The sequence below is a fragment of the Haliaeetus albicilla genome, chromosome 10, assembly GCF_947461875.1.
Source record: "Haliaeetus albicilla chromosome 10, bHalAlb1.1, whole genome shotgun sequence".
Lineage (NCBI taxonomy): Eukaryota > Metazoa > Chordata > Aves > Accipitriformes > Accipitridae > Haliaeetus > Haliaeetus albicilla.
Genome location: NC_091492.1, coordinates 6,546,407 through 6,573,873, shown reverse-complemented (window position 1 = coordinate 6,573,873; position 27,467 = coordinate 6,546,407). Strand labels below are relative to the sequence as shown.

Here is a 27,467-nt window from a genome sequence, read left to right as displayed (position 1 = left end):
AACCCGGGGAAGTTGCAATGCACAAGTAAGGAGAAGAGCGATGAATAAACTCGACAACGTGCATTGCTGACAATAAATCTCTTAAGAATTTGATCCATAAAGGTTTACTTCTCCGTGCTCCATGTCAGGAGTGACTGTTCTCGGGGTATCCAGCAGCACGTGGTATGTGTTTCAGCTCGGATGTGTATCATCTGCTTTGCAAAGGAAAATCCCCACTGCACAGAATGGACAAAGTGAACTCAGCTGCACAGGGAAATGGATCTGGAACTGCATTCAGAGGGTGTGATTTATATATAAATTATAAAATGTGTCAATTCCGGACACCCATTTAGAGGGATTTTGTGAGACCCAGCTCTGGAACGTGTATTGCCTGCAGAAACCATCCGGAAAACCTAAGAGGCTGCTTTAAACCCCAACGTGTGAAAGGCCCCAAACCAGGATTTAATGGATTAGTATGGCTGAAAAGGACCATCATAATCATCTGGTTTTGTTTCCTATGTAACACAGCTGAAGAACTTCACCCACTCGTTTCAGCATCAAAGCCATAACTTCTGCTGAAGCTATTGCATATCTTTAGAAAGACACTCATACTTGATTTAGAGACTGAAAGTAATGCTAAATCCACCACATTCCTAAGCCAACTGTTCCAGCCGTTAACTACTCTTGCTATTAAAAAGGCACACTTCCAGGGCAATTTTCTCTAGCTTCAGCTTCCTACAGTCTGATCCTGCTACGTCCTTCCTCACTGTATTAAGGAGCAGATTACAGTCAGGTTTAAGTTGTGGGGACTATCCTATGAATCACTGCACACTTTCTCTTCTTGGATAGTCTTGGAAATATGTCACCTGAGAAGATTTATGAATGGACAAATTAATTGAAAATATCATTTGCAAGAGAATAACCAGAATAGCCCCCCCGTCTCTTCTGATGAAGAACTTCTGTGCATTTTTGTGTGTGTATCTGTGTATCATTTTGCTTTTGATCTGGTGACTCTGAGCTGGTACGGACAGAGAGATATAGGTAAGTGTGTGTCACACTCAGAGCTCTCCCTTAGCATATTAGTCAAGGCGTAATTCTGTGCATCAAAGCAGTAGTCTGTGTCACATCCAGCGCAGACACTGAACAATGTCCCTTTAGAAAGGGCAGAGGGTGAGAGTAGCTTTATGACACTATTGATTTATTCTGTGCCTGCAGTTAAAAACTATACCCAGACAGACAATAAAAATAACTGCTCTAACCATATAACAGCTTCCTGCTACTAAAATGGATTTTACACTTAAAGTCATGGAGGGCTTTTCTTTCTTTCTTTTTAAAGTCTCAATTATGATTTTTTTCTGAATAAATGGAAATGAGAAATTGTCAGGGCTGGTTTAGTCCTGATGTTGTCCTTTTTTCTGCTCTCCTCAGTGTTTAAAAAGGCCAGGATTATTTTCCTGTTGCAAAATTGTAAGTGCACTAGTAGGCACAATAACCTGGTCTTAATCAGACCAGATAGCTTGGCGCACAATTCCTACATGAAGAATTACACAGTGGGAGTGGTAATCTGGAATGGATTTAGCATACAAAATAAAATTGATTATGGTCTTTGTGGCCAACTGGATGAGCCGGGATTGAGGTCTCGGCCTTAGATTTGAATGTTAAAATAATACCTAGAACAACAGGATCATCTCCTAGAAAACCTATTTTCACTCAGAGGACCCCATAGATTTGCATGTTGAGATTTAGGCAAGCTGCAAGTGCTTTGCTACATTGAAACTGCTGTCTCAAGCAAGCTGCTAGCAAGCTTCTATGGTAATTAGCAACTTTCCATGATAATAGGGAAGGAATCTTAAAAATTGAAGCCCTGTCTGACTGTGTGGACATGAATGGATCAATGAAATGTTTTAAGACCGTATAACTCCTCATGAGGTCTCTACCAAAATCCCTGAAACTGCTGAAGAAAATTGAGAAGGTAGTGCAACAGGGTCATGACTGGAGAGGTCCCGTCTCTTTGTACCTATCCTGACCTTGTGTTAGCGCATTTTTTGACAGAAATGCAGTGATTCAGATCAGGGAAATTATCGATCTGAAACTTGGGCTTTTTTCAGATATTTTTTCAGCAGAATCAGTTCTTTGGTCCAGTTCATTAGTTCACATAGTAGCACCTATAGGCACAAAACACGGACAATGAGGTGATATAAATGAAAGCTGAGACAGAAGGGAAAATCCCGATCTATATATAAGGTAGCGTGAGAGAGGATGAGGCAGTCAGGTAGAGCAAGGAGAGATGTACGTCACTGCCTGTTTCTCTACAGAATGGAGATAGTATAAGGAAGAGTACGCTGGGCTGGAAAAAACGTGCTCAGAAAAAGGAAAAGGAGGAGGAATCTGCTATTCAAGTGCCATTCCCCTTCCACAGGTTTTATGATTTGGGAGATACTGCCTGAATGACATATCATGTGAGATATTGTAATGTGGCCTCCTGTCCCTGGAGATGCTCTCAGAAATTAGATGATTCCATCAGCAGGGTTTTTATAAAAGTGAGCAAACTTTGTAATAAATGAACCCAAAGAATGAGAAAGTCAAGATTAGCCTTCACATCTGACTGGGGGATTTTTCCCACTTACTTGTGCTCTGTGATAAAGCTTAGATACATTAATTAACTTGCTTTAAAACTGACTTATTGAATATGTTTGCAAGATATCTTTTTATCTTAATCTGTAAAACATACAAACAGGAATGTTTACACAGAAAATGACCCTGTGGAAATCGCGTGCTCTCCAGTTCAGGGAGAGAAGACAGAAGACTTTTTTCAGGTTTGCTTTCACATGTCCTTTTTGTGATTCTGGCATTGGAAACCTTAACTTCAGTTCTTGCAGCAGGTGGCATTGTCTGCTGAAGTGCTCAGGTGGACGTGACACTGGAGACAGGGATCTTTTTCAGTTTCTCTGATTTTCATGTAATGGTCAGCAGACAATATCTAAGATGGAAGTTAAAATTTTCCTTTAAATTACAGGGTAGATTGTTAATCATCGTATCTTCAACTCATCTGGACAAACCAGGATCTGGCCCTTACATGCTTACATACACCTCCTTCTCCCTCACACAGGATTTGCAACCCAATTTTGAGAGTACAATTTCCCGATGAATCACTCCTCTCTGTTCCTTATACCTCACTTTCATTTTTATTACTTTTCGGGAACATGATTATTTTACATCCTTTCAATCATCAGCCTCTTCTGAGGGCCTCAAACGTTTGACCAATTTGAAACCTACAGAATTATCCAGTTCGTCTAGCAGCCCAGTGAGCCGTTCCCCAACACGGTGCCATGGGACCCCCATGCAAAGACATCATGGATGGCTCCCTACAACCAGCTGCACGGATGGCTGCTCTCCATCTCCCTCCATGCCTGCATGGCTCATGAGCAGTTCAGAGAGAACCCATTTTTAAATGGGGGTTCATGACCCATCGCAACAAGTTGCACCACAGCTTCGTCAGCCTGGGGTGAAATATTGACCTTTCTGGATAGGAAGCTTAACTGGGAGAAGAATTTCTCTCTGAAAGTCCTAACAGCTCTGCAATGTTGGAAAAAATCCTTATGGGGGAGTCATCCCTTCTGGTGCTTTTCCAAGCCTGCTCTACAGAGTAGCAGATATATTTATATTGGAGGTGGGTTGCTAAGCACAGTAACTACTATACAGGAGCTAGGCACAACAAACGAGCTCCCCAGGTTTGACTCTGTGCTTGAGTACAGCTACACGTGTGTAGATGGCTGCACAGCTCAATAATTGTGATAGAACAAAAATCCTGAGTAGGAAATTATTTAAGGTAGCTATGGCACCTGAGGGTTTGCGCCGTGAAGATGCTCAACGGGAGCTGGTCTTTTCCAGGAGTAACGAAGAGGCTGGCAAGTTTTATGAGGAAAGGAAACCATTCTTGATGTCTATTGGCACAGGTCAGAACACAGGGTACATCTTTGAAGTAGATAACGGGTCATGAAACAGCCTGACTCAAAGGGGAAAAGGCCATGTCTCACCTGATCTGGTCCCATGTTATAGATTTACCACACGTAAGCAACTTGTGCCAACGTCAAATCCTTGAATTTGCATGGTTCTGGGATTTTGTGCTATATCCGAGAGGTTGTTTCAACATAGCTTCCTGGAGGATGGAGCAAATGTCGGCTGCCTCATCCATTCCCCCTCCAACACCGGTGAAAGAGCAGCAGAGCATCTGATGTTCTGCATCTTTCTGCACTTCCAGCTGAAAGTTTCATTTGGGAAAGAAACAGGCTAAACAGAACAAATAGGAGGGAAACCTGAAAGATCTGAGTGGATGTTGCTGTTTGCAACTTAGCAAGCTGGTCTTTGAGAAATACTCTGTTCACTAGCTGGATGCCAATTGCAAAGCGATGCTATCAGTTGATTAAAACACAGCCTGCCAGCTTCCTGCTTGATAAAACTAAGTACAATCTGATTGGGAATTCTCAAATCCATTACCGAATGACTAGTCCGTCACTTAAATCAGCGCACACCATTTCGCCATGAATCATCAACATACTTTGCTAATATATTTGCAGCAGCTAAATCCTGACAAAAACCCTGACAGTTCGTCAAAACGGTCCCCGAGTGCCGGATTCCGGGGAGTGGGAAATGGCAGGAGGTTCGGACCGTGAGGGTTTCCTGTTATTCCCTACTCCGCTGGGCGAAGGTCACTTCCTCTCCTCTCTCACGCAGAAGCTGAACCCCCAGCCCTTGAAGATATGTCGTTGAGCTCCTAGAAACAACAGCCAGCCCCTGCAAGGAGCCCTCTCCTGCACAGCCACGCTGACGAGGCAAGATCGCTCCCCAAAGAGAGGTGCTGCTCATTACCCTTGCCTCTTCGGAGGTAAATAAGGTGATCCTGGGCTGCAGAGGAAAAAAGTGCTGTGAACTATTACAAATCAGTCTTGCACTTTATTTCTTCTGCATGCTGTAACACACAAACAAACAAAAAAACCAAACAACAGGGCTGCAGAGCCGGGCTAGCATTCCTGCAGTGGAAGGAAGCGGTATGCTGCCAACACATTAAGGGTAATCCACTAGTGGGTTGGGGTGTTTAAAAAAAGCCCTCTTTTGTTGGCTCTTTGGAGAGTTTTTTATCTGCTGAGTTGGAGGTGGGTGCCCAACTCCAGATATACATCAATGTTTGCACATCAGCTGCAATGTGTGCTTGATCATCCCGATGTGATAGATGGAAGTGTTACTCGATGAATTGCTGTGGGACACTTGCTAGCTAAATAACAACACTGATATACCAGAAGACCAAGTTAACCCCAGCAGAAACATAAAATCTTCATGCCTTAACAGAAAGAAGATCTTATGGAGGCGAACAAACTGATGCAAAATCTTCTAAAGAAAGTGAGCAAATGCAATAAAATTTGAAGGCCATTTATTACTTATCACCTAAGCAGCAGATTATAATGAAATGGTGAGGTCAGAAAGATAATAAGTCCTAACCATGGGAATTCTTCGATAATGCACTTATAGCCAGTGCTATCCTCCAACTCCACCATTCCCCATTTGTGTCCTTCCACCTTCTCTCTCCTCCATGCCCCTCCTTTGGTTCTCCCTCCCCTTCTTTTTTTGTTGCAATGAAACGTTGCAAGACCTACTTGCGAAACGTACAGATAATACAACACTTCTATGTAAAATGTCAACACAAATTCTTATCTGGTGTAAAGTCAGTGTAACTCCATCTCTGGTCTCAATACATTTTATTTACAAGAAAATGCATAAGCAGGAGACAAATATCTATTGTTTGCACAGGTTCAAAAAACATAAACTATAACATAAGGGGTAGTTTGTACTCTCCCTTAAACTGCCGAGAGTCTGGGAAGTCTTTCCAGAAGTGAGACTAACTTGGAACAGGTGTAATAAAGCAGAGGTTCACAGGCACAGTTTCTTCATTTAAACTAACATAAAGTGAGAGGACAAAGAGGCTCCCAAAATTCTGCCCTTGTGGTTCAAATTTGAATATATGTTTTTAAAGCTGGCCAAGCAACTGAAATTAAGCCTCATGTAATTAAGTTCCAGTAATTTGAGCAGAAAGTAGTCCTGGGAAAGTTAGCACGCTGAAAAAGTTATGGCAAAGCAGATATATTGAATTTTTTTATGCCATTCCTATCACATCAGAAGTCCACAAAGAGGAAACTTAGGGTAAATCAAGAGTTTCCAGTCTCTGGTGTGAAAAACCCAGAGGTCCATGGACTAAACCAAACAAGCAGCTGGCTGGGTGGTGTGTTCCCACCTGAAGATCTCTTCAAGCTTTCTGTACAGGACCATGACACTGCCCCAAAGTCTCCATCCTCAAGAACGCCGCCTTCATCTTCTCGAATGCATGTGGCATTGCTCTCTGTTCCTTACACCCACCAGCAGTCCTGGCTTACCTCCTGCTGCCGAAGAAACTTTTGGCCTCTTCATGGTGCAGATTTATAAGCAGTGTGATCTCCTCTGCATCCAGGCGTCACCACTCCAGGTCTTCTGGGAGACTAAGGTTGGAAATTGGAAAAGGGATCACAAAAAGTGATAAAAGTAGAAGAAAAAAGGACAGCAGCAAGGAGGAACAGCTACAGAAGATGGGGCAGTTAATAAACAGAAAGGGTAACGAACCAGAAGTCTTGGTGGAAGAAAGAGGAGCAGCAGTCACAAGAGCTTCCAGTCACCGGCAAAAAGGGTGTCACGTAAAGCATTTGACCCTCTCTATAGCACAAGCTCCACTCCAGGCTGGCATGGGAGCTCTGGGCAGTTTGACAGCCTTCCTCTTGCAGAGGAGGGTTATATACACCCTGAAGGAATTTGTGGTGGTGCGGCTGACAACTTGGATCAGAGCCGCATGTCCCACCAAGCCCTGGCTTGCTTTTGGAGAGAGCTCCCCACTGGGTCTCCTCTGGAAGGAATCTGTGGGCACCAAAGCTGCTCTGCAGCTGGGCTAGTGCCCAACAAATGGAGACAACCAGGGGATTACTGCAAAACCACCCCAGGCTCCAAACTGAGGCTCTAGTGTAGACAGAGCTGCAGTGTAACCCAAGAGAAACAAGGCTGCTGTCAGTCGCCTTAAATTCACTAAATATACCTGGGGAAAAACTGTAGGGGATTTATAACACAAAAAATGTTGAAAACCACCAGAAGTGTTTTGTAACACTCTCCTATTTTACTAGGTCATATTGTACCTTAACATTTCCACAAACTTCAGCCAACATCAGTCAGGTCTCTGCTTAAGGAACAGTGAAACGCAGTTTGCCCAATGATGACTAAATTACTCGGGAGGAACTACAATTGATAAGACAATGATTTATGGACCTATTGTTTTCTAGGTTCTTGTAAATAATCCTAATTGGTGTTAATCATCCACCCTCTGCTTTGTGTTATCACCAAGCAGAGTACACTTCCTAAAGTAGCTATTTAGGGGCATAATCCTTCTGAAAGGCAAGACAGCTATTGACTTCAACAGGATCTGGATTAAGGCGCTCAGAGAGAGGAAAGCAACTCTGGAATATGAGCAAAACACATCACACTGTCTTTTCATGTCTGCATTGAAAAGTTTCTTTTCAATATGCTCATGGTAAATTCAGTGAGTTACAGTAATCCTTTCCACTTGGGCTTCTTGCAGTGACTCTTCAGTCTTTCTACCAGCTCAGAAATGCACCACACGGGATCTAAATTTACTGATGCTATTACTGCCAGTTTGCAGCTCCTGCCCGCATCCCCTTGCAACGGGCTGACGGCGTCGTATCTGAGAAAGACTGCTTTGGAACAGCAGACACCTGCACCAGGACTTGGTGTCTTTCTGTCTCTGATTTTATTGTTATCCCTGAAAAAGTACTTTGATCTTTTGGTGCTTCGCCATTTGTCACGCCGTACCCTTGTCAGGAGGGAACCGCGGAACTCGAGACCTCCTTGCTTGCTGGTTTTAGGTGTAAGGTTTGGTGGGTTCAGTTTTAGCATACAGATGAGCTTGCTTGACCTTAACAGGTCTGCACTTTAAATAACGCTTAAATAGCATTCTAGAGGGTACAGTCGCACGCTGCTTGCTTATGGAAACTACAAGGAAACCAGACAGCTTTTCAATTCGTGTATCAAAGAGAAGGAGATTTACACATAAAAGGGCGAATTATTTTGATTTGTAGTTTTCAAGCCACTACGCATTCTCCAACATAAATGCTCCCTTGTCTCTGGTTTCTGATAGTTCATATCAGGTTCAGTGGCCTAGATTTTCAAAGGTGGTAATTTTGGAGGCCAATATTTCTCAGTGCCAACTCAAGGTGCCTTAAAGAGACCCGATATTGCGAAGATACTGCATACCTTGGAAAATTGGGCCATTTTAGTATCTCTCAAACTAGACACCCCAAAGTGACAGCGTGGAAAATCATCAGGGGTGGATTTGCCAGAGGAGTAAAGCTCTTTCCCCCACCACACCGTCCCCTCCACTGCGCTGTTCACGCCGGTCCTCACAGCATCATCCCCCCATCACCATTCAAGGTCCCTGCAGAGTCAACATTACCAGTCCTTTTTGACATTCTCAACCACCAAACATCCTACATAACCTATAAAAAGAGCTCACTTCCTTAGCTATTTCATCTTTTAAATAGCTATCAGAGAAAAATCTCCTAAGGCCTGAGTCTGGGGAGCTAAAATCTAGCTATATGGTATTTGAGGAAGAGGAGGGGAGAAACCCTATCCCATTATCTGCATTATCCCGTTACCCTTGGATGTCTTCCATGTACTTGGAAGAGCAATGCCCCATTCTTGAGGCTTCACGTTGCAGCCACTGCCTTTTTGGCAGAAGAAGGGTGGATGTGGATCCCTTCAAAGTCAATCAATGTCACATCTTTAATCAATCGAGAAGGTCACCACTGTACTTCCATCAAGAAAAGTTGGGTACAATTCTCGCTGAGTACTAAATGTTTATGGGGGACTCAGGTTGCAGTGGGTGTTGGAAAAAGTCTTTTCTGGTCCTGACCTCAGCACATCTTCTATTCCTAAATTCTTTTTAAGAGTTTAGGATCAAAAAAGAATTATATCCAGGACTCTGAGAGACAATGATGCAGAAGTATGTATAATGAAACTCCAAATTACACAAGGCTGACTTACTTTTGTGTTTCATTATTGCTTTGAAGACATCCAGTTTTGCTGAAAGGCTCAGGGAGCTTTTTTGTGAAGGCAGGTCACATTTTGAGCAAGCTTACAATGATATTGAGTTTCACATCATAATCATCTACAAAATTTCATTGTTCAGCTGGGATGCCTGTTAGTGGTCACAAAACAGAAATTTATTGCATTTCAAGGAACTGTGACTAGGAGGGAGGATCAGAGCAAGGCATGTGTGCAAACCGTTCAAACTTGAAGTCAGGACCCCTTGTATAAACAAACCCATCAATACAAAATGCTGAATCTGTTAAGCCAGAAAATTCTTCCCCCAAATTGGAGTCATTTCATTACCACTCTGGCACAACTGGAGCAGGATCCAAAGCCCAGTAAATTCAAGGGTAGAATTTCCATTGATTTCCAAGGAGCCTGGATCAGATCCTAGATCACGTTGTCACACTGCAGCAAAACCCAGCCGTGTTGCAGTGTACCCACCTACTCTCTAAAGTCTCAGCTCTAGCCGTTCAAATTCATTGCAGGTACAATCTAGGTTATTCCAGCATTTGCCTGGTGCAATGCTAAATAAATACTGTTTTATCAAAATCAGCAAGGCTGAATACCGCTCCTCATTAGTAAATTAGGCCAACTAATGAACACTTTTTCTTAAGAGGATTTGTCTGCTTAAATCAAAACCAAGTGTCAAACATCCTTATTCTATCAATCAGACTGGTGCCCTCCTGCACCAGCTGTGGGCTAGGGCTGGCTAAAAACATACGGAAAAAGTGAATGAGGACCTCACAATATTTTTTAATGAGGTACTTAGGCTTCTTTTACAACTGGGAACAATCCAACATAATCTGGTTAGGTAAGGGATCAGCAGCTTCTGTGAACACAAGAAAGAAAGAAGGGAAGAAGGAAAGAAAAAAGGAAGGCAGGCAAGAAGGGAGGAAGGAGGAAAGGAGGGGAGGAACACCCTGTGTTTCATTTGCTAATACTTCATGTTGACAAGTCACAAAAACACAAAAACCTTCTTTAACCTCTTGCCTCCTCTTGACAAAATCATCCACCTACAAATTAAAATCATCTCCAGTCATTGCCGGAATTATTTTCCTAGGCAGTTCTGTAATGTAAATTGTTGTGTACACTAAGAAATTATTTTAGAAATAAGACATAGAGATTTTTTTTTATCTCTGCAAATCAGAAGTCCGTATCTGAGAGGAATTCCTGGGAAGAACAAATAATTCTCTGGAGCTGGTACTAGAGTAGGTGCCCTAAACAAACCTACAGAAGGAGCATAATGAGGCAACGATTTATTGCGTGCTATGCAACTCTCACTGCTATGCAGTGTGTTGTAAGAACCAGCAAAAGGGAGAGGCAGTAATGATACAGCTTCCTCCTCCTCATGTGTTTCTGGATATTACCTGCTCTGGATATGACTGCGTGACACTGAAACGGGGCTGCAACCACCCTGAGCTGCAGGATTGGCAAATGATCTTCGTGCTGCAACACTTTGTCTAGTCCTTAAAGCTGCACCATCTCCCCCTACCTAAAAAAAATTTAAAAATCTATATTTGGATACTCTGAAGCTTTGCACAAATACAAAATGTCATTTGTGTTGGACGTGTTATTGCTCTATTTGCACAAAAAGGATTTTCAAGAATGTTTCCATCAGTAGGCGGAATCCTGGATCTTCCAAAGTCAAGGGTAAAACTCCCCTTGGTTTCAAAAGGGGCAGCATTTCACCTATTCCATTTTGAATGCATTAGGGAGTAAATACAGATAGCAAATTCTGCATACATAAAAAAATTTGTAAGAAAATCTTGGTCCTAAAGAATTACAATCAATTAAATGAGGAGCAGAAACAGGCAATGTAACCGGTATTGCACCAATCAATACAGTTCAACATGAGTCTGATCTTAACTGGGTTGTATTTGCAATTAGCTGTGCTTTTTTGCAATTTAAAATTCATTTGGGTTCTTATAATGACTGGTGGGTTGCTTGCAGTTCTGCCCATATTCCTCCCAATTTCTCCAATTTCAGACTACAAAAAATTCTCCACAACTAAGAATTAGTCTTCAAATGTGTTTGGTGAGTTATTTATAATAAATAAATGTGAAAAAAATTACCTGTAGATTACTTGTGCTCAACTTCCCCCCCCCCCCCCCAAAAGGCTAAATCAGTGAAATAAATTAATTGCTATGAATTATTCAACTCTACCTGTGGCAATGAAAAATAGCAAGAGCATTAGGTTTCTTCTTTGTGTACTAAGCCTCTAATTTATAGAGAATGCATATTAATAAAACACAGGATATTCATCAATATTCAAGTCACTGACTGCCTGGCTATTTAATCTAAAATTACCAGCCAGCTCAAAACTCTTACTAGTTAATCATGCAATCTAAGCTATTCTGATATTGATGGTTAACATTAATTGCCCAACTGCCATTTATAAAATCCTCTCCTACATCTTCCCTTTGCCTAGCAGAGAGCCCTTTGACATGTTTAACTTTACCGACAAGCTGGAGAAGGCCAGGTCATCTGGGCTGTTCTTCAATCCAAAATGTTTGCGTGTTTGTTTCCCATGAAAAGGATGTTGTCTTCCGTTGTGGTTTTGCATTTTGAACATTATCAGTAAAAAATGTTCTTCATTATGAAGATCTTTGATAAGTTTCCCTACTTCTGCAGATGTTCTGCAGGTGATGAGAAGAACCATCTGGTTTTCGTTCAACTGTACAGAATATTTTGTCCTTTACAATGGAAGCAAAGGTGTTCAGATCAGGAAGGTCGAAACCACTATCAGTCTCAGTTGCCAGACATGAACTCCACAAAAAGCCACCAACAGCGGATTTCCTCCCCAAAACCTGACTTCACACTCCCAAGGGGATGGCTGGCAAAGAGCAGCAATACCTTCAGACATTGCCAACCTATGCTGCTTGACTTGCTCTGCACACATTGAGGTGCAACAGGAGAATTTGGGGAACATTTTCACGTGCTACAACTTGGCCAAAGTTTAGGCTCAAACTCCCAAAGTTTATCATACCAGTAAGAGGTGCTGATGTAGGGGATGCCAGGGACAGCTTCCTAAAGCAATGCACTGTAATGTCAAACTTGAGTCAGTCTTGGTATTTATCATCTATAATTTTTCTTCATTCTTCTGCCTTTCTCTTTTTATTAACTTAATCAGATCAAAGCAAACAAAACCCCAAACAAATGGAAAGTTTTCAGTTGTTGTAACCACAAAGTTAAGATCCTGGAAGTTAACTGTAAATCAGCAAATCTGCAAACAACTCGCTGCCCTCACTGGACCAGAAACTTCAAACTACAAACTTATACAGAGAGAGCGTCACGTAAATGCTACTGCGTAATAAATAAAAGGATTCTCACAAACAACATTCTCAACCCCTTTCAAATGATTTAACCCTTGTTTCATTTAAGCTGAAACTTAAGAGCCAAAGAAAGATTTTGCAAAAAATGTTTTCTGAGTAAAGACCGTCCCTTTCTCTGTATACAGACACTGTCTGGAACAGAGAGAGAAATTTTCTGAATTTTATAATTTTTTCCTTCTGGAATTCAGGAACCACCAACAAATCAGTAATTCTATCTTCCCATGATTTGAGGACTGCCAGTTAGCGATGACTGGTCAGATAAGGCACGTGGTATTGCTTCTACTCCCCAATTGCTCTGGCACAGACGTGCCCTCCTGGCCTTGAGACTTAGGTAAGGGATCCCATCCATCACAGCCATGTCAATAAGAACTTGAACCTGAATGTTTACAGAAAGCAAACACTAAGAGTGCAATAGCAGAGTCTACCCCAATTCATTTCAAAACTCCAGTAAATATTTGTGAACTATGTTTTGTAGCATTCGCACAGGTCCCATTGGCGATTAAGCTCAGCTTCAAAACACACCGAGGCTCTCGGTGAATTCTGAGCTGCTGAGAGGTAACAGCAGGCTGACAGCAAGGAGAAAATGATGACTGCAGAGTGAAACACAGCCTCGGAACAAGCAAAGACTAAATAAACTCTCAGCATACCTCGGTAATTCTTTGTGGCATAAGAAGTGGCTTGGGCCTTGTCTGAACTGGGCTTTTACCTAAGTTAGAAAACCATGTTTAAATTAAATTTAAAGACCATTCTTCTTAAAAGCACTTCTACAATGCTTTGGCTGGACAGTGTGTTTTTCTAACCAATGTTTACATAGTTTGACCCATTTTCACTTCTTTGCTTTAACTGAAACTATTAATTAAGCTATTTAAAAATTAAATCGAGTATATGCCTCCTTTGGACTGGATCTCAGGCTTCATTTAATTGTTGGTTCTTGCGCTGAGTTTGGCTGTGAGGGTGTGTGAATCTGTCTCCATTTGGAAATGAACCCAAAATTACAAATATATTTCATACAGGCTAAAAGATTGAGTAAAATGCCGAAGACATGCCCTGCTTTAATTGTTTTAATTGTTTGGAATATATCCCTGCGATATTAAAAATTACATCTCCAATAAACATGGTGACATGAGCCCAGTTAACTCACTGTCGAAAACGGTGTGCATCTTTAAATGGCTGAGCTGGTGTTAGAGGCATAAAACAAAAGTTTGATTTTGTGAGCATGAAAACATTCACACATCGCATTTCTTGTGATTTATATGCCATAATCATACTGGATTTTCAAGTGGAAAGGGTGCCTAGAAATTACTGAAAAAGGGTCATCTCTATTTTTCTATTTGCAACTAATATAATACAGGGCTTTCTGTCATAAAGGGGCCCGATGTGCATACCAAAGTCTGATTTAGATTTTCCCGTTGAATGGCTTTTCTGTCCAGAAATCTCATGAAGACACACTGATCCTTTAAACTTCAGTGTTGATGTTGAAATTATGCTGTGTGTCAAAATTACATCAAACAACTGCACTTATTTCCACCAGAAAAATTTGATTATTTCACTCTCATTTACATTACATTTTTTCCCCACTATAATGCTGACTTGGAAATTCCCTTAGGTCTGGACACCTCCAAGTAGACTTTTTCAGTAGAAAGAAAGCTTTCATTATATTTCATCTTTTTTTTTTTTTCTCCTTGATTTGAATGTTATAATTGGATTGGAGAGATATTTATTGCGAACTTCATGTTTTGCCAGGCTCCACGAGCGGCATCTTTTAATTTCTCTCTTTTCAATGAACCTTTTGACTTGATAAAAGTGGCTCTAAGGTATTTTTACAAAAGAGGCCAACAGAGCCAGTTCATTTTAAACCCCTCTCTTTAAAGTATCTCATTTCCTTATTATTTCTTAATAGAGGCACTATCCTGCAATGTCATAAAGAATGCTGCAGTTGACTTCAGTGGGATCAGGATCACTCCCTACTGTAATTAGTTCTATATTTCAAAATATTAGAGGTCATTTCTTCCTTTTTTTTTAATCTGCGAAAAGAAAACATTTAAAAAAAAAAAAAAAAAAAGACTTTCAAGGGTGACTGTCAGTAGAATACTAAAAATAAGTTGCACGCATTCCAGTTGCTACAATTTATGCCTCTAATGAAATTTTCCTCTTCTCATTTACTGCAAATTTTTAATGTGAGCTTTTACAGCCATTGATTCAGTATCTTTAATCTTCAGCCAATATTAGATAGAAATGGAACTAACTAGGGAAAATCCATCTGGTTATAAAGCACACTGTCTATAAAGCTGTTCAGTTCATGCAGAACTACTTTTTTTTCCCAGTGGGTCGGATATTATGAAATTATAATATTTTGAAATACTGTTAATACTATTCAGAGATTAATACACTTGTAATTAATAATAAGTTTAAAATATTATGACGCCTCTGGAGAAATCAAAGGATCCAACGTCAATCACCCTGACTACCAGGGACGGGCTAGGTCCCACAGTGCCAGGTTCTGATGTTCTTAATTACGCTCAGTAGCCAAACCTACTCTCCGAGCCCAGTAGGTAAAATTCAGCCCCAGCCCAAACCAGGGAGGGTGCACATCATTTCCAACTACTCATTTAGACGGGATCCGTCAGGGTTTGCGTGAGCAAAGGTCTGGGAGCCAGTCTCACAGGGAGAAAATAGCCGCGCGCCCACACCCCAGGTCGTGGCCTCTCCGTCCTTCCCTTTGCTGAGGGCTCACCGCAGGCTCCGCCGGCACCGCGGTCGCTCTTTGACAAAGAGGGTTGTGCTGGTTCACCGGGAGCTGTTGGGTTCCCTCCCCTGCCCCAAGCTCCTCTCCCCAGCCCCATAACCACTCCAGAGCAGACACCCTTTGTCCACACGGTCTATTTATAAAACCCCACTTCCAAAAACGTGTTTCGGCTGGCTTGGGTCAGCTTCACAACACCAATTACGGCAGCCAAGCTGTGTGGCAGGAAGGTGCAGCACCTGAAAGAAATGGTCCAGGGCCAGTAACAACTTGACCCTGAGCAGCTCTAGCAGAGCGGCGTGTCTGACTGTGCCCTCCAAGCAGGGGAAAAACAAATGCTTTTCCCTCATGATCATCGTGTCAATGCTAAAAATATAAAGCACTTCAACCCTGCAAAGAGTTCAACTGTGCCCGGTGGACAGTCCCTTTAAAATCCATGGGTCTATAATGCAGAATGAAATCCCGCACCCGCCGAAGTGAATGGAAAAACTCTTCTGCCCTGCGGGGTGCCAGGAGTTCCTTCCCAGGGCAGGAAAGTTAAGGACATGTGCAAGACGTTGGCAGGACAAGGGACCTATTTTTGGACACTGCCTATGCTAGGTATTTCTACCGATCCAGTTAACACTGTACCAGAACATGTGGTAATCATTCATGCATTTACTAATCGTGAAATGAAAAAGGCAGATTGCCCAGATTCCCCAGAGGTGGGTCTGTCGCCCGGGGGCTGCTCCCACGCGTGGGCTCTGGCTGGGACACGGGGACGCCACGCAGCCTGCAGCGGCAGGGCATGGGGGTGCAGGTCCTGAGCCACCTCTTCTGCCTTTTGCACGCCCATCTCTTTACCCTCACCGCACCCTCTGCCCACCCCTCTTACTTCTCTTCACACGCAACATCGTGGCCGGGATGCTGAAGAAAGACTTGCCAGGAAAAGATTGGTTAGTTCACACACTTCCAGGGCTTTATCCAGCAGCACGTGCCAGCCTCCCGGACAAAAAGCTCACTGCTGCTTCCTACAACAGATTAAAATGTTTCCTCTGCACTGGCCACCATGGCGTGGAGCAGCAGAGAGGCGAGCAGCCTGCATGGCTGTGGCACACGGAGTCCCCCAGCCATGCGCAGCCATCCTCACCACCTGGGCTGGGCACGGCGGAGATTTAGAGGCTACGCGCACGTGCATCTTTTCTCCTCCATCTTGTCTATATCTGGCACAGGGAAGGAGTGTGATCTCACGACAGTGCGAGAAAAAGCCTTTATTTATTCTGTCTGGAGGAGCGTTGCGTGCAGTGAAAGCCTCTCAGCTCTCACGCGCTCAGAAGAGACGTTGTTTGGGGTGCTGACAGATGAGCCCCCGTGGGTCCCCCCGCTATGACCGGTTACCCCCAGACTGCAACCAGCAGAAGGAGGCACGCCTTCATATCCACCGCTCCAGCGCAAAGTCCAGCATCCTAATACTGCCCACGAAAAGTCGGTGCCGAATTTCGGCGGGCCGGAGGTGTGGGCACACGCTCCCTTCTGCTGACTCGGCTGAGCTCCGGGGCCCCTCGGGGCTGGCAGCGGCGGGGGCACTTCTGTCAGCACTCTGCGGAAACAAGTTAATTGACATATGCTAACACGCTGTTAAACATAACACAGTCGTGTTTAAAAATACACTAGCTAGTCGGATCAAATGCATTTTTAAACATGCCTGCTTTTTTTTTTTTTCCCAAAAAGGAAGAGGTTTTGGTTAACGTGCTAGTAAAAACACTTTTGAACACAGAAGAGACGCAGGAGATGTGAGGGTTACAGCAAGTGTCCTGTGGCCAAGTAGAGTCTGCAGAGAAAGTTGACTTAAAAAACAGGTTTTCCCTGATAATGTTAATTTGTTTACATTGTCCAGTTCACAGGATTTCAACACGAACACACAGCAAAATGTTTATGCGCAGCATAATACCCATGTAATCCATCCACAAAGTTTGTAAATTCGGCCCTAAGGCACTACTGCAATAAAGACCATCGTCACGTAATATGATAATAACAACTCCCCAAAAGCATTACAACTCTTCCTGCCAATACAGGTATCTCTTAATGACATGTTAAAACTGAGAGCAGAATTAAAAACAAGATGTAGTTTTGTGTCTTTAGTGATAGTTGTAATATACAGCCAGGGAGAGGACTACTCCCTTCAACTGAAAGGAAGCCAGTTTCTGACTGTGCCCCACATTTCTTTTCTTTCTATAAATTGCTACTGCTGGAAAACATGTAAACCTTTCCTCTTTGCATGCTCTTCCACTGCTGGCTGGTCCTCCAGGTCTCTTAAGACTAAGGAGTCACCTACAACAGCTTTTTATTTCTAGTTTGAAGCCAGGATCCTCGATACGATCGTTTCCAGCGAAGCTGTTCGCACCATCGCTGGCCAGCGAGTGTGATTTTGGCTGGTGGACAAAATAGCAAGTGCAAGAGAACACTAAAAGACAAAAGACTTTGCTTCCATGCAAATGTAACATGGGGCAGCAAATGGAAAATGGAATAGCAAAATCTAGGTCAGTGAAAAGCTTACTGGTATGAAGAGACAATAAGCAGAATTGCCTCTAAATATAACAAATACTTACTCAGGTTTTTACCGAAAGCATTGAGGGTTCTTTAAACAATATTGCTGGGGCCTGATTTGTAAATCTGCATGCCCAAATATCATGGTGCAAAATGAAGTCGAGACTCAAAAAATGAAACCATACATCAAACGCCTGGCAATGAACGTACACGAATATACACTGTGATCGCCCTTCGTCTGTGCCCGAGCCAGCGTAACTGCAGAGTTGCACGAGGGGTTTTAAATCAGGTTTTGGGGGGTGAAGTGCAGAACTGAGACCCACCACTGTGCTGATATCACAGGGGCTACGGAGAATTTGCAGCGATACCGTTAAGAGCTGACATTTCTGTTAGAATAAGCGAGGCTTTTTAAGGTTTACATTGTATTTTTGCGCAGGGGTTAAAGCACAGGAGAAATTAAGACAAAGACGACTACGGAGAAGAAAGGCACCCGAGGGGCACTTCAAAGCAAGCCTGTCGATACCGAGGCGCCCGGGCGAGGGTCTCCCCAGCTCCAAGAGCTGCTGCCAGATGTGACAGCAACCTCTGAGCTCAGGGTCCCCGTCCTGGGGCTTGACCCCAGGCTGACGGGCACGTCGACACAGAGCTTGGGCCCAGATGTGCTGCGACCTGACGCCGTGCCGTCGTACACCCGCGAGACGTGGAAGGCGAAGGGAGGCTGAGGTTGGAGCTCGGAGCAGGTTGAACACATGCTCTCAGCGGTAACTGCTCCCAGGAAGAGAAAGGAGGAAAAAGAAAGGAAAAAGCCCGGGCTGAGCTTTTATTCCAGGCTCCTACCCTTTCCACACTGTGCGTAAGAGGATGTCAGAGGGCTCCCCTGAGTGGCCCTGCCCTGGGGCACATGCTTCTGGTGAGAGGATCTGGTGAAAATCAGTAAGGTCCTCTGGCCATGCTCTTCCCCAGAGGAGATGATATTATCAGATAAAAAAAAAAAAAAAAAAAAAAAAAGAGCAAGCAAGAGAAAAGCCTGCTAGCTCATGAAGTTCCTTGATCTGAAGCTCCACGAATTCTTTCCATGGTTTTGGTACAGCACCTTATGTGCAGGGTGGAAGGGGAAGCTATTGAGTGTTGAGTTACGGAGGGGAAAAACATCTCAAATTCCTTTCTATTTATACTCACAACTTTTCCAAATCATTATACACAAATCCCCTAGCCTCAGCTGAACTGCTCACGGGTTACAGGGCCAAGAAAGAGGTGGAGCCTTCATAGCTTGCGCTAAGCCTTTCAGAAACTTGGAGAAAGTTCCCAAAAAAATGAAAGCAATGAAAATTACCATGCCAGGCAGAGAAGATTTAACCTCTACAGTGCCCCACTAGCACAGAATTAATATACATGACAGTAGGAGGTTGCTTTCATAACAGGGAGCATAGGTTGCTTATTTGTGAGAAGTTTTCTGGGACTACCTTCATTGTTAAGCTGAGGCTGACACCGGGTACAGAGAGACAGAAATTTGACAAAACCCTTGAGCATTTGGGGGTATTTGAGAAAAAAATCTATTCTGGTAGTCCAGACACTAGGCTGGGACTTGTTAAGTTGTGAACTTGTTAAATTCCTACTCCACCAACGGCTTCCTGCATGACAAGAAACCAAAGCCTATTTCTGCTGGTACAAATTCTCCTTGACTTTAAGAGACACCGTGGCCTTCGTGTTTCAGCTCCTCACCCATAAAGACATTTGACAACTCCTTCCCCTCCTGCCGCACAAGCTCCCCTGAATAGCCGTGCGATGCATCAGTACAACAGGCAGAGAGGGGCTTTAAGCTTAGGGGACAGGTCGAGGTGCGAGTCCCGAGAGATGCATCCTTGCATGGTGCTTCTGCGCCTCCTCGTACAAGCCTGCATTTGGGATGGCTTAAAAACCTTACGTAACTCATTTTAATTCCTTTTACCTCTGTTACAACCAGTAAGGTGGATGGTTTTCAGATTTCAGTTTCCTTGTTATTATTTAAGGTGTTTCCTTGTTTTGCCTATGTTTTGTTCATTGTTTTTAGCCAAAACAGTGAATTAGGGACACCCGTTTTTACTTCTGTTTCTGGTCTATATTCACTTCATGGCTTTCAAGTTATAGCAAAGTGCTCTTATTTTTGGATTTCCGACACTGAACAGGGCAATACAGACATTAAAGTAAGAAATATGCTAATTGGACTATATAATAAATGTAAAAGATATGAGAATGCTCTAATCACATGAGATTTGGAGGCTCCCATCTCTACCCTAATTAAAAATCTCAGGCCTGTATGGCTCAGCATGAGACTCACCAATACAGCTCACACGTACGATGTGCAAGAACTAAGCACCCCATGGGCTCCTCCAGAGGTACTCATGACACCTTACATGAGCAAATTTAAGGCCTTAAATCACAACCATGTCTCTTGACTTTATAAGCAGGAGCCAGAAAACTCCACCAGCAGAAACAGGGATGTGGACTCCAGGACTGTACCTGGGCTCCAAGGAGGACTCATGAGAGCCTCAAGAGGATCGAATGAAAACACCCCATGGGGTGATCCAGAAAGGTGGTTTCTGTCCTCATATCTTGGGGGGGGAATTGCCGGAGGGTGATGCACACACCCAACAGCCCAAACTCTTCCCAGACTATCCACTGCACCAAAAAGTCTGCGGATGAGAGGAGCACTGATGGCCAGGGAGCTGGCTGCTCTCCCACCTTCTTCACGCGGGAGGGACGGATCCGGGCTCACAGCTTCGCTGCCGTGCACAAGTTGCCGATGGAGCCAGCGGGGTTCAATGAAATGTGCAGCCACTGTACTCTGTTCTGTTTATCCACACCCGAGTGCTTTTTAAATAGGGACTGCTGAGTTACCCAAAAAGCACCGTAGCCATCACGCTCTCAGATTTCCAACCGATAGCCCTTAAAAATAGAGTGGTGGCTGTTTCGCCCCCGTTAAACAAGTAAATATAACATTACTAGAGGTCTGGAGCCTTTTGTGCTGAGCTTTGACCTACAGCAGTATTTCCCTGCTAGAAAAAAGCAGGCTGGAGCTGGTGACATAACACCAAATATACAGATGGGACCACACTATAATTAGCAAGGGAATGTCATTCCTGCCATCTTTGCTTCGTTTGTAACTGTGCCTGTAAGCTCTGGGGAATGGTGTGCATTTCACACAGTCTGCACAAGAACGAGGATTGCCAACTGTCCCAGTTCTGGTGGGATACCCTTGGTCCTCTGCCCCGAGGCTTGCAGAGATGCCAGCAGCGTCGCGATGCCACCGCCGGGACCCCTGCTCCCGGGGCAGAGGGGAGGGATTTCTCTGCACGGCAGCAACAACTCGGCTCCCTCTAAAATACCATGTGCTCCCAGCCAGAGGAGCATCACCCATTGCTTCTCGACAGGCTCCCTCACCCCTCCCCAAACCATCCTTTTGCCTATCATCAAGCCAAATGCGCAGCCTCGACCTAACAACAGAGGCCGGTAACTCTGTTCCCTTCCACACTCAGCTTGCTCCCAGGAGGGAGAGAATTTATTCAGCGCAAATACGGGGATTTTCACTGGAGCTGTGCTTTTCAGCATGTAACCACTATTTTTAAATCTCTCTATTGGTTCCAGTAAAACACCAAATCAATGTTTAAGGTTTTACTGCTTACTTTAAATGTACTCAATAATATAAGTCCAGTTGTCTTTTAAACACTTTGTCATCCTCTGCAGGCACTTAGATGAAAAACTTACTGTCAGCTCTGCTCTGTCTATGGAGTCAAGTGAATTTGTTCGGTTTTTCACCAGGCTGTACAATCTGGTGAAATCAGCCAAGGGAACAAACAAACTCATAATGTAATATGTTCCTTGTCTTACGCACAAAGTTCAAATCAGCTTACTCAAGGAGGCTAATTCATCCTATGGAGTCCAAAGGGACCTTGTCTCTGAAGATCTCAAAGCGCGTTAGGAACTTTAAATTGCACAGATTTTTTAACCCTGGGCTTTTAAAACAGAAGAGCCCCCTGTGATCATCTCATTGGTTCCTCCTTCATGATAAATAAATAATTTCCCTGCGTATTTCTTGCACGAACCTTTTGAGATAAAGTAGAACATATTTTTCTGGTAAGGACTTCAGCCTTGATGAAAAAGTTCAACTGATGGTGAATGCACCACATCTCTAGATAAGATTCCCCAATTTTTCATTCTCTTTGCCATAAAAATATCCATCTCCCCAAGTCCTCCTGCAGTGCCATCATATTAACCGCATAGGTGGGTAAACTGAGGCCTGGAGGAGCCAGGGCTTCCCTAAGGTTATACAATGACGAAGTGCATTTTCCTACTGTTATTTTGAGCTCATTTAAGCTCAGGCTGCTGCCGAACGAGCCTTCTGCTGCGCGCTGCCCGTCCCTGCCTGCGCCTTCCCACCGCCCCCAGCCCGCGTCCCCGCTCCCCCCACTCCGCGCAGCCCTCGCGGGCTGTCCCACACGAGGACGAGGGACCCCCCCACCGCTCCCAGCACCCACCTGCACCCACGGTGGTCGACAGCACCCGCAGGGCCGCGCTACGCGGCACCGGCAAGCTCAGAGCCCCCCGGCCGTGCGCGGGCTGCGATGGAGGAATAAGGCAGGTCCTGCTGCCAGCTAGAGCCGGTGTCCAGGAGGCTGGAGACCTGGGGTCTGCTGGCAGCTCTGCCACTGAATTCCTGAAGATCTGTAGGGAAATCACCGATTTCCCTGGGATTTCCCCAGAAGTTTGACGGAGTGCCTTGAGATTCCCCAAGGAAAGGCACTGTTCAAGTGCAAAGCTTAATTATGATTGTTATAATATAGTCATGCCACTAATTCCCACTAAGAACTGCAAATCGCTCCCATTCCGCTCCTCCATCCCCCACGCTTGTCAGTGCTGGTGGACAATTAATTCCCCCAAAAGAATATATTAAACACATGTGAAATCTTTCCTATTCGCAGGACATCTATGAGCAGATTGCAGTTCCCCTCAAACATATTTGTGATTTGAATGCATCAAGTGATGTATTTCCATACTTTTTTTTTTTTTTTAACAGCTTGACAGAATTTATTCAAAATTCAAGTTGTGACTGGCCAAATAAATCTTGCAGCATCCTCCCTATGCCTGTGATCAACCAAATTCTTCTACCATGTACAAATTTAAAGTTCACTTTCTATAAAGCTTGCATAGTTGTTTTTAGAAATCATATTGAATGAGCTGCTGCTTTTTTTTTTCTCCAGTTAAATTTAGTCATTTTGAAATCCACAGGAAGCAATCTCAGGAGGAGTGTAGAAGGTTGAGGTGAGTTCATTGAAAAACCTCAAATGAATTAAGATACATTGAAAATACCTTGCATTTTTGCCCTGCAATAAACACCCGGGCCTGCCACAAGAAATGTATCGGCCTCTCTCAGCCGAGCTGAGCAGCAACAACTGCAACTTTCCATAAGCCTAGGGGTTAATGAAATCCGTGCCATAAGGGTTAAAGGATAAAATCAGCTCTACGACCACTGCTTAGGGAACATTTGAAGGGCAGTTCGATATCCCACCCACAAAAGTCATCCCCTCTGCTGTCACCTCTGCAACCAGGACAAGGAGTTCTGAGATCTATTTGTGTAACACTAGGCCTGAAAAAAATTACGAGCTGTGATGAAATTAAAGACATCCAAATTTTTAGCCATTCTCTGCTGATAAAGGCTCTATTATTACCATTTACAAAGGGGAAACACAGCCAATTATAAGCTACTTCTGGCACATGCCAGGCCTCAAGTAGAAGATAAGCCAACACAGCAGAGCTTGCAGCTGGAAGCCCAGAAACCTGAAAATGAGCTGACTCATGGAAATATCCTCATATAAAATATCGGATGGTTATTTTTCTCTGCCTCCTTTCTGTGTGTCTTAGGAATGATATATGAATTGCCTTATTTACTTTGTCCCATAAAACGTACATTTTTTTATTAATGCGCTGCCAGCTCTGAGAGCAGTAGGTGTGGGAGCGGCTGGAGGGGGGGGAGCAGGGAGGAGAGCTGCTCTTTTGGGGGCACAGCAGGCGAAAGGTCCCCTGCAACACAGCAGGTCCAAAAGCAGGCAGCAAACTTTCAACTGAGCTTTGTCCTGCTCCCAAAAAGCAAGCCAGCTCCTCATTCTGCCCTGATTTCACCAAAACGAGGAGGCTACCTGCACTGACACTACACTGGGGAGAATTCGGGCAAAACGAGGGTCACAGAATTTATGCTCCTACCAGAAAGAGCAGGAGAAGCGATTGCCTCTGCTTATGCCCCGTGCTGCCTGTCCCAAAGCCCAGCTCCAGCAGCAAACCTGATGCCCAACTGCTTCGATCCTACTCTTCCCCAGCAGGCAGGGGATGTGACTGGCCGTGGGCTGCCATCAGCGTGGATAAAGACTAAACTTACCTGGTCCCTGACACCGACGTGGAGCTTTTTCTTGCACTCACGTCGATTTTCCTGAGGACTTCGTAATGTTTGAGATGCCCTTCCCCTTTCAAACCCACTTGCAAGGCACTCACAGGTTGTTAGGAGAGAACCGGGTCCAGGTGTGGTGGGATGCTATAATGCCTCCTTTCCTTAGGAAACGAGGTTAAAAAACCCTGCCCTCCCCCCTGTTATACTGCCCTATTGAATTAAGGATGCGGATGCTCATTATGAATATAATTAAAAGCAACAGCCTCATCTAACAATCTATTTTTGTCTGCTCCTCACCTAGGCAAGCAGCAGAAGGAATTAAAATCTGAAGGGAAGAGCCACAGGCGGGGTCAATTGGCAGACTTTTGCTCTTCACCGTCTCGAAGCATGTTGAAAAAGATTTCAGTAAGACAACCTTCCTTAAAAACCACTGCTCAAAAAGACATGCTTTGGATGCTTTTTCCCCGGGAAACCCATGTCTAACAACTACAAGGGCACAGATTGGGAGTATATTTCCATTTTACGAGGGAAGAAGGCATGAGCTTTGCAGCGTTTCTTGCACCAGCTGCCGGCCTCCGTGGCGGCAGGGTAGGTAATTAAAAAGGACGTCATGTAACAGATAAATGCAGGATAGTAAGTAGTCATTACTTGATATATAGTATATCATCTATTATTAGGGGCTAATAATTCTCTAACCTATTCATGTTAGTCTTTTGTCCGTGCAGCTAGCTGTTTGGCATGCTCTAAATTTCTCGACATAAAATTTACTCGATGTTACAACTCATATCTAATCCCGAATTTCTGTGCATTTCACTGCAGTATATCATGTAGCTAGGTAAAAGCTCAACACTAAATCCTTTGCAAAAGGAAGAACAAGCCAACAAAATTCCATGTTTTCACTTTCCTGCCAGAAAAAAATGGCATATCGAATATTTTTCTTAGTTGTAATTTTAACATTTATTTCCACCTTTAGAATGCTGCAATTCTAGAGATGCTTAGCTGTACTTTACACAGCACTCAATAATGCACTTTTTGCCTGACATTTTTACTCTTGTTGAAATAACCTGTATTTTAAATACGTTTATACATACATTTAAATACATTTAAAAAAATGCATTCTAAAGGGAACCAAAGGAAGTGCTATTGTGTTTAATCACAGGGAGCGAAATCCTCAAGTCATGTAAATCATCGTTTCACAATCTGCTCCGCAGTATCCCAATTTGGAAAGTGTATCATAGCAAACAGAGCTGAATTTATAAAGGATTCTTTACACGTTTAAAACATTCATGTAACTTAGGGTGTCAATCTCCCTCAGCTGTCCTAGATCACTCCAAGAAATAAAAGTGGAACTGATTTATTAGGAACTTTATTTCTTTTCTTCTAACTACGGATACTTACTCTTTTTTTCTTAAATTTCATTTTATTTTACTTTATTTTATTTTGCTTTATTTCCAAAGCCCAGTCTAAAAACTTAACTTGCGCTATAAAAGAACCCGAGCCACTCAAAGTACCCAATTACAGTGTCTCCAGAAGGTTTAGAAGTCAGAACAGCACTGATAAAAAAAGCCACATGGGATGAAGCAATAATACTGCGTTCGCCTGCAGGATCTCTGCTGATGAGCAGCTATACAAGGACTCCGCTGATAAGGGTTTACAGCTAGAGACTGTAGTAGCTGCACCAAAAATGAAACCAGATCTCTGCTTCTGTCTTCTGCAAATTGTTTTCCAACGCGGCACTCTTCTGGGAGACGGAAAACATTTGCCGTGGGTTATCAAAACCTTACGCTTTCGGTTAACCTAGCCATGCTGCCAGCCAAAGAGTCGCTCTGAAATGTGGGAAGGAGGACAAAGTCTGCAAACCGCCGGCAGAGGTTGGAGCAGACCTTGGGAGAGGAGCAAAGGGACCCTCCCAGCAGTTTCACATGCAAATCGCACCAAATAGCTGTGGATTACAGCAGGACCCAACTCCAGATTTAAAGGAGAGCTGGGTAGTGGAGTTAGGAACTGAAACGGCCAGGAAAATCCTCTCCTAGGGATTATGAAGCATTTGCTGTTCAAAACGTGTGATATATTTTTTATGTTGTTTGTCTTGTTTACATATCCTTCATATAAAAGCAGGATTTTGTCCACCAAAGGCTACTAAAACCTACAGGCATTTTTGCAGGACTGTGCTGTTCATTTTTGTCCGTCAGCAACATTGTGTGTGCGCTCATTTGAATCCCATTCCCCATAGTTTCGCCCAGAATTGGCACTAGTCGGCCTCTCCTATAGAGGGACTCTATATGCTGCGCTATAGCTGTTATACTCCACCCCAGAGATCGCCGCAGTTCAGCTCTGGAAGATTTGCTTTCAGGCTCCCTGCAAGAGTGCAAGTATTTGGGGTCCTTTCATTGTTTTAGAGAGGGAATAAACACTGTTTGTTAGGACTCGGAGCAGAAATACAAAGGTTCCCATAATGAGAGGTTCGGCTCTGGCTCTTGGAAAGATGCAGGGAAGGCTGAGCACATGCGAGTGAACAGCCGGCCAGAGCACGCCGTGCTAATGCGATTACAAAGGCCGATATCTAAAAAGGAAAAGCTTGCGCTGATATTACAGCGATAGCAAAGGAGGAAAAATCCCTGTCAAGTTTCTTAAAAACATGTGACCCACTTCTGTGTAAACCTACAACCCCCCCTGCTTTTCCCTGAGCTCAGCAGCCACCACCCCACGTCCCTCCCGGTCTCTGAGGACCTTTGGTAACTTTCTCCTTGTTGTATTTAGGAGACGGGAAATGTTTTCCTACAGCTCAAACCTCTCTTAAACCAACCGAATTAAAAAAAAAAAAAATTAAAAAATGACTTCACTTTCTAACAGATGCACAAGTGCACCTTGGGATGAATGTGTTACGGAGGCCAAGCTATCGCCACCTGCCTCCCAATTACATTTGCTGCATCGTCCCTTGTGGTGTGCACCTGTGACATGTTGGCACGGAGCGGGGACGACTGGAGTGTGCAGGCGTGGACCGAGCCACACGGTCTTTTGCTTTGCAAGAGTATCCCAGCGATTATTGCCACGCTTTCCTAAAGCTTAAGGGACGTTCTGCGGCAGCCGATTTTTTTCCTCCTTTCGATACGATCAATTAACACAGGGAACTTGCAGTCCTGTAAAGCGGCAAAGCCATGAAACTATAATTTAAAAGACTCCTCACCTCAGGATACCAAACGTCCAGCTGGCCAGGGACCGATCTAACAAGGGAAAAGGTCATTTGTGGGCTCCCTGCTACCTCGCCTCACATATACACCTAGCCAGCCAA

At 43.8% G+C, this 27,467-nt stretch overlaps 1 protein-coding gene across 2 annotated transcripts in view; it reads right to left on the bottom strand.

The window, feature by feature from the left end:
- Positions 1-27,467, bottom strand: part of MAF (MAF bZIP transcription factor) — a 194,403-nt gene that overhangs the window by 124,451 nt on the left and 42,485 nt on the right. The window contains exon 3 of one of the 2 annotated variants that reach the window (XM_069793404.1): positions 5,716-6,506. The exons of the other annotated variant lie outside the window; for it this stretch is intronic. The gene's annotated coding sequence lies outside the window, so the exon portion shown is untranslated. Of the gene's footprint in view, positions 1-5,715; positions 6,507-27,467 lie in introns of those variants that run through there. 2 annotated transcript variants of the gene reach the window in all.